Source organism: Ictidomys tridecemlineatus, chromosome 4 (genome assembly GCF_052094955.1).
Source record: "Ictidomys tridecemlineatus isolate mIctTri1 chromosome 4, mIctTri1.hap1, whole genome shotgun sequence".
NCBI lineage: Eukaryota > Metazoa > Chordata > Mammalia > Rodentia > Sciuridae > Ictidomys > Ictidomys tridecemlineatus.
The window spans coordinates 100,093,984-100,100,154 of NC_135480.1; the positions used below are offsets into that span (position 1 = coordinate 100,093,984).

Genomic DNA, 6,171 nt, shown 5'->3' on the forward strand with positions numbered 1-6,171 from the left:
GCTTAGCAGGGTGCCCCACTTAGAGAAAGAGGCCTGGGTGATTTAGAAATGAGATGAAAACCTCCAACCCCAGTTTTTTAAAAAAATTCTGTGAAGCTGGAAAGTGAACAGCAGTGTCTCCCCAGGAGCCAGGGCCCCCAGGAACTGAGAGCAGGTAGGCGCCTTTGTGTATTTTGTTGTTGTTGTTTATCCTGATAGTCTATGAGTTGCCGTGCTGTTGTCTACCCTGACTTAAGTGAGAATAAATATACACGTGGTGGCTCATAACCAGGCAGGCCGCCCGTCTGTGTGGGCAGGGTGGAGAAGGCCCGCAGACCGCTGAACAGGGCTGGGGGAGAGGACTCGTAAGATGGCTGCCAGCGTTGCTATGGAAATTTAATTCCCGACTAGAAGCAAATCCCATTCAGAGGCCAAGAATGGCCATGTTAGGTCAAAAACGGAACATGAACTGGGGGAAAAGATTGCTTTTCAAGAGAACCAGACAATTAATTTAGCAGAGGAACCACCCTCCAAAGAGAAAATCACAGAGACCTAATGTGAGGGATCTTTATTCTGTTAAAGTCCAATTTTTAAAAGAGCCTACAAGGGATAAGGTGGCAAGAGAATGTTCTCTATTTCAGCAGAGAAGAAGTTTACATGGCAGCAGGAGGGATGGAGGTGAGAGGTCAGAGAAAGACTTTCCCCGGCAGAAGAGTTGTAAGACACGGATCTGTGTTCCTGAGGAGAGTTGCGGATCCATTTCTCCAGGAATTCTAAAGAAAAGTAAAATTAGGTACATATTCTAGGTGCTTCAGGTTAATGTCTTCCAACATTTTTTCAGTCAAAAACCTCCAAGAGAGTCCATAACACCATTTTCTTATGTCTGATTAGAATCTCCAGTCTCTCCCTATCAGATTGTGCATTGTGTGTGCACATAAAAAAGAGTGTGTATGTGTAAGTTTAACCATAAGTAGAAAGCAGCTGCCTAAATTCACATGGAATATGTGGGAAGTACGCTCAGGCTCACTACCTCCTACTCTTCGCCTCTGTATTTGCTCTCTTCTCCGACATCCTGCAGCTCACAGTCCAAAATACATTACAGGAACGACAGTTCAGTCCATCAACAAATACCAATTGAACTACTATTATGTTCAAGACTCTGTGTTAGGTGTCATGGTGGGGTGGTGGATAGAGAGGTCAAGATGTTGTCTCTACCTTCAAGAACTTATCCAAAAGGCTGTTCAAATATGATCACATGAAGAAGTGACCATTGGGTGGAAGGACCAGTTGTAGGAAGGGTAAGCACTTTAAGGGGCTCTGGAAAAGGGGTGGTCTTTCCTTTCTGGGTTGGCCAGAGAGGGCAGGAGGAGTATCTTCCATGTAAAACTGTACCAAAGAATACATAAATTAAAAAAGAATATATATAAATATATATATATATTTATATATTCTTACAATCCTAACCATTTTTTATACCTTTATTTTTTGTTGTTGTTTATTTATCTTAACCATTTTTAAGCATACATCTCAGAAGCATTAAGGACATTCTCATTGTTGAGCAACTGATCTCTGGAAATTTTTAATCTTGAACTCTGAGATGCTATATCTAGTAAACAACTCTCCACCTCCCTTCCTCCTGCAACCTGGCAAACCCCATTCTACTTTCTGTTTCTGTGAGTTTGACTACTCTGGACACCTCACGCAAGTGAATCATACAATATTTGTCTTTTCCTGACTGGCTTATTTCACTTAGGATAATGTCCTAAATTTTGACCATGTTGTAGCCCGTGACATGAATTCCTTTCTTCTGAATAACATCCCACTCTATGCATGACCATCTTCTGTTAATTCATTCCTATATCAGTGGATCTGGGGTTGCTTCCACTTCCTGGCTACAGTGTATACGACTGCTATAATCATGAATCTTCCTGGCTACAGTGTATATGACTGCTATAATCATGAATGTGCAAATATTTCTTCAAGATCTTTGGACACATACACCCAGAAGTAGAATTGCTGGATTATATGGTAGTTCTAGTTTTAATTTTTTGAAAAACCGTCATACTATTTTCTACATTGGCTCTGTCATTTTCATTTCCCACCCAGAGTGCACCAAAGTCCCAATTTTTCCACATCCTTATCCTTGCTAATACTCGTTCCTCTCTCCATCCTTCTTTCTTTCCTTTATTCCATCCTAATCCCATCTCACTGATTTGTATTTCTGGAATGATTAGTAGTATTGAACATCTTTTCATATGCTTGTTGGCTATTGGTACCTCATCTTTGAAGAAATTTCTCTTTATGTCCTTTGTCCATTTTTTCATCTGATTATTTGCTTTTTTGTCATTATTGAAGGAAAAGCATCTTGGACTGAGTTTGAAGAGGAAAAAAAAAAGACCAGGAAGGCAGAGTTCAACATCTGTGGAGCCAGGAGTCAGATGGCCCAATCAAAAGTATTAAGAAAGGTGAATATAGTGTGCTGTGTTGACAAGATGAGCAATGGGTGGGGCACAGTCTTCAAGCCAAGATTCTGTAATTATTTGTTCAGCATTTGGAAAGGCTGAGGGCCCTAGGCCTGCATATCCTTAACTAAAACTCAAGTTCTGATTTAGGGTGGACTCCAACTCATCCACATTGCTGTCATTTACTCAAGCATGTGCCGTTGGGAGAAAGGGTTTTCACCCCAAGTGACAGATGGCACAGCCCTTTACATTTCTGGTGTTAGTTCTAGTTTAGTTTCTAGTGTTATGTGGTTGCAGCATACAGGTGATTGGCACTTATCCCTCTGCCTACCTCCAAGTGGCCTGCAGTGGCCAGGACAAAAGCCCACACAGCAAGACAATATGCAGTGACAGGGCCTTCAGTGATGTGGCAAGATCTGCTGTTATGGCTCTCACAACATCCTTGGGACAGGGGGTTTCACACTGCTCTGCCTAGAGGGCTGCCCCTCCAGCCAATGGCTCTTACCGTGCTCCACATCCACTGAGAGAGTCAGATCTGTCAGCGCTTGAGATCTCCTCCGAGAGCCAGCCATCCGGCATTTCCCACACCAAACACCTGGCCACACTCATCAAACGGCTTTTGTTGTGTGGGGAAATGCTCCTGATACACTGTTACCAAGTAGGCGACAAAACAGTATTACAGCGTGAAACTCCTATTAAACAACAGAGACAAAGAGACAGTGAGAAAGGGAAGGACAGGAAGGTGATATACCTCAAATATTAATAGTAGTTGCTTCTGGGTAGTGGAATATGGATGAATTTTTTTCTTTGTGCTTTTCTGTATTTTCCCAATTTTTGACCATGAATATGTATTACTTTTGTAATCAGTGAAAAGGACAGCACGTGGTAATTTTAAAAAGCCTTTGTTGGGCTTCCTGCCCACTTGGGCTCAGTGTTCTGATGGATTTCACACAGAAAATTATAGGATCCTGGCCCCTTAGAGCTCCTCATCCCAGATACAGCTGCTGATCTGCCCAAAGGGACAGAGGCAGTCCTAAGAGATGCAGAGCAGCCCTGGACACCAAACCAGTCAAGGTGGGGTACCCGGGCACAGAACAAAAAAAAGGATTTGGGTGTTCCTGGGGTCATCTTCATCTCTCCTCCCATTAATCAGAACGTCTACATCCTTCCTAAAGAGATGGGGGTAAGAGATGGCCCTTCTTCTAGAAACTTGCAGATGAGGCTGAGAAGAGCCAGGATGGACTCACCAGGTAGTGCAGGTGGCCATCACAGCAGGGCCTGCCTGGCTCCTTACAGCCCTCCCTCACTGGGGAAATCACCACATTTTCAAGGACTGGTAAGGACCTGGAATGAGTTCAGCAAGACAGAGAGGAGACTGAAAGGCAGTATCTTGATTTGCATCGATGGTACAAAACCTGGCAAGCCTTGGGATTCTAATATCAGGCATTTCCCTTCCTCCTCCAGGAGGGGAAGCATCATGGGTCCTGAAGATAGCCCAGTATGAGCAAGGGGCCTGTGAGGCAGCACCATGCAGAGGTGGAGATAAAGTCGCCCCTTTGCACTGTCCCTCAGAAGATAAGGTTGGACTGCTGCCTGTTTTTATGCATGAAAGATGAAAGTTATAATCATAATCCTTTGCATTTATACAGTACCTTCCCCCTCCCCAAGATCACTTATGCAATATATCCTATTATTAGACAAGAAGGGAAACTGAGGCTCAGAGAAAAAGGCAGAGTGGTGTAGCTAGAACTGCAGCCCAGGGCACCAACTCCAGAATCAGGTGTCTCTGTGCCTAATGCCAGCAGGCATTTACATAGTCCACTTACCTTTCTGGACTCTAGGGAGATCTACCCTGGCAGGGGAGTGGCCTGGGTTTTTTAGGATTGTTGTCTGACATCCCAGACCTTTCTGTTCTCATATCTGTGGGTCAAGTCCTACCCTCAATGCCTCCAAGTCTGACAGCCCAGAGGCCTTCTGCCCTCACTCCAAATCCCAGCCCCATCTTGGAGTTGCCCATATCTTATCATATCAAGTTTGAAGAAACTCATTCTTCACAATTCAAAATACACCATTCTGAGGCCCTCAGAAAGATATGATTGGCTGCGGGGGGTCCTGTTTTTCTACAAGCCCAACTGGACAAGTACACAACCAGTCCCCACAATCCTGCCTGGCACCTCAGTTTGCATAAAAGATGTTTTTGTGAAAATTAGAATAGGGCGCCCCCTCCTGGCAGATGAATTAGAACACAAGGATCCCTGGTCTCACTCTGGGTTTTGGGTCCATAATTTCAGTTCTCACTCAATCCAGGAAAACGACCCCCAGCCCAGGGCGTGCTATGGACCTCAACCAAGAAATGCGATCAGAAAGAGACCCCGGGCCCGCCTCCCCATCCTCCTTCTCCCCAACCCTCCCTTCTCCCCGGTGTCACTATTTTCTCAAGCTCTCCACTTGGTGATTAGGAAGGCTTCTGTCCCTTGAACTGCCCCTTGCCAATGGTCAGGATTGGATTTCCAACTCCCCATGTAGAACTGATGAGGTCGCCTTCCCACGGGAACCAGAGCACTTTCCAGCCCTCTGCCCACCCGACCCACACCCCTTGGAGAGCTCCTTTGTGCTCTATTTTTAGTTTCTTGATTGCAAGTGAGAAGTCGAAATCAGAGAATGCCGGGAAACGGCAGCGGTAACCAACCCAGAAGAATGGACAGCGACCTGAAAAGGGAGGCGGGGTTCTGAGCCGAGGGGGAGAAATGGCACCCTGAGAGCGCTCAAGGCCGAACTCCAGGGTGGAAAGGCGGGGCGCGGGTGTGTTATCCTTCCCACCTCCCGCGGCCGGCGGCCTGGAAAGGCACCTTTAGTTAAAGCCGCGGAGCTAGGACTCCTACAGGCCACCTCGCCCAGCCCCCTCCTTTCCAGAGGAGGAAACTAGGTCACCCAGCTAGGGTGGCAGGGTCGCAGGAAGTACCTCTGATTCCTGAGGATTCCTTCGGTGGCCCTGAGCAAGGAGGTGCACAGCAGGGCTGACTGACTCGTCCTCAAAATGCATGTCACCTCCCAGCCAGCCTAAGCCCAAGAACCCGGAGGGCCTCTCCCCTACTCCCTCTCCCAGCCCAGCCGGGCACAGGCCGAATTCATCCCGCAGCCCCCTCGGCCACCCTCAAGCTGACCAGGGATCGCTTTCTCTGGCTGGCCTAAGTCTGAGTGAGCCCTCCGCCCTCACCAGCTGCGTCCTCTCCCTCCTGGAGCGAAGAGACAGACCCGCCCCGGAGCACTTCCCCGACGTGCGCCGCACTCCCTAAATGAATGAACTGGCAGCTCCAAAACGGCGGCGCAATTGGCAGTTATTGCTGGCAGTTTATCAGTATTAACTGATTAGGCCCAGGATGATGGATCCCCTGTCTCGAACAGCCCTCCGCCCCGGGGCCGCGCTCCCCCCGCAGCCACCTCTGGGCAGCCTGCGACCCCGCTCCTCCGAGACGCCTGGCCCTCGTCCGCCGCCCCAGCCCTGGCTCGCGCGCTCCGCACTCTCGACTCTCCCTTCCCCTCCCCGCAAAAAAAAAAAAGACACATTTAAATAAATAAAACAAAATTCAAATGAGGACACTAAATCTCCCCGGCGTTTAATTGATGATCATTATGCTTGGGAACCTAAACTCTTTTAATTTCACTGCGGTGCAGAGAGATGAATTATAGAATTACAGTCGCCAATTATCAATCACGCCTTTGCTCCGCG

At 47.3% G+C, this 6,171-nt stretch overlaps 1 long non-coding RNA gene across 2 annotated transcripts; it reads right to left on the reverse strand.

The window, feature by feature from the left end:
- Positions 1-532: 532 nt before the first annotated feature.
- Positions 533-5,741, reverse strand: LOC120889709 (uncharacterized). 2 transcript variants are annotated; one of them, XR_005733766.2, is made up of 3 exons: positions 5,404-5,741; positions 2,947-3,133; positions 533-752 (listed from the first exon to the last, which is right to left on the reverse strand). It is a non-coding gene; the product is annotated as an uncharacterized LOC120889709 (long non-coding RNA). The 2 variants fall into 2 exon arrangements; XR_013437232.1 differs by lacking the exon at positions 5,404-5,741 and adding an exon at positions 3,689-4,320.
- Between the last annotated feature and the right edge of the window lie 430 nt (positions 5,742-6,171).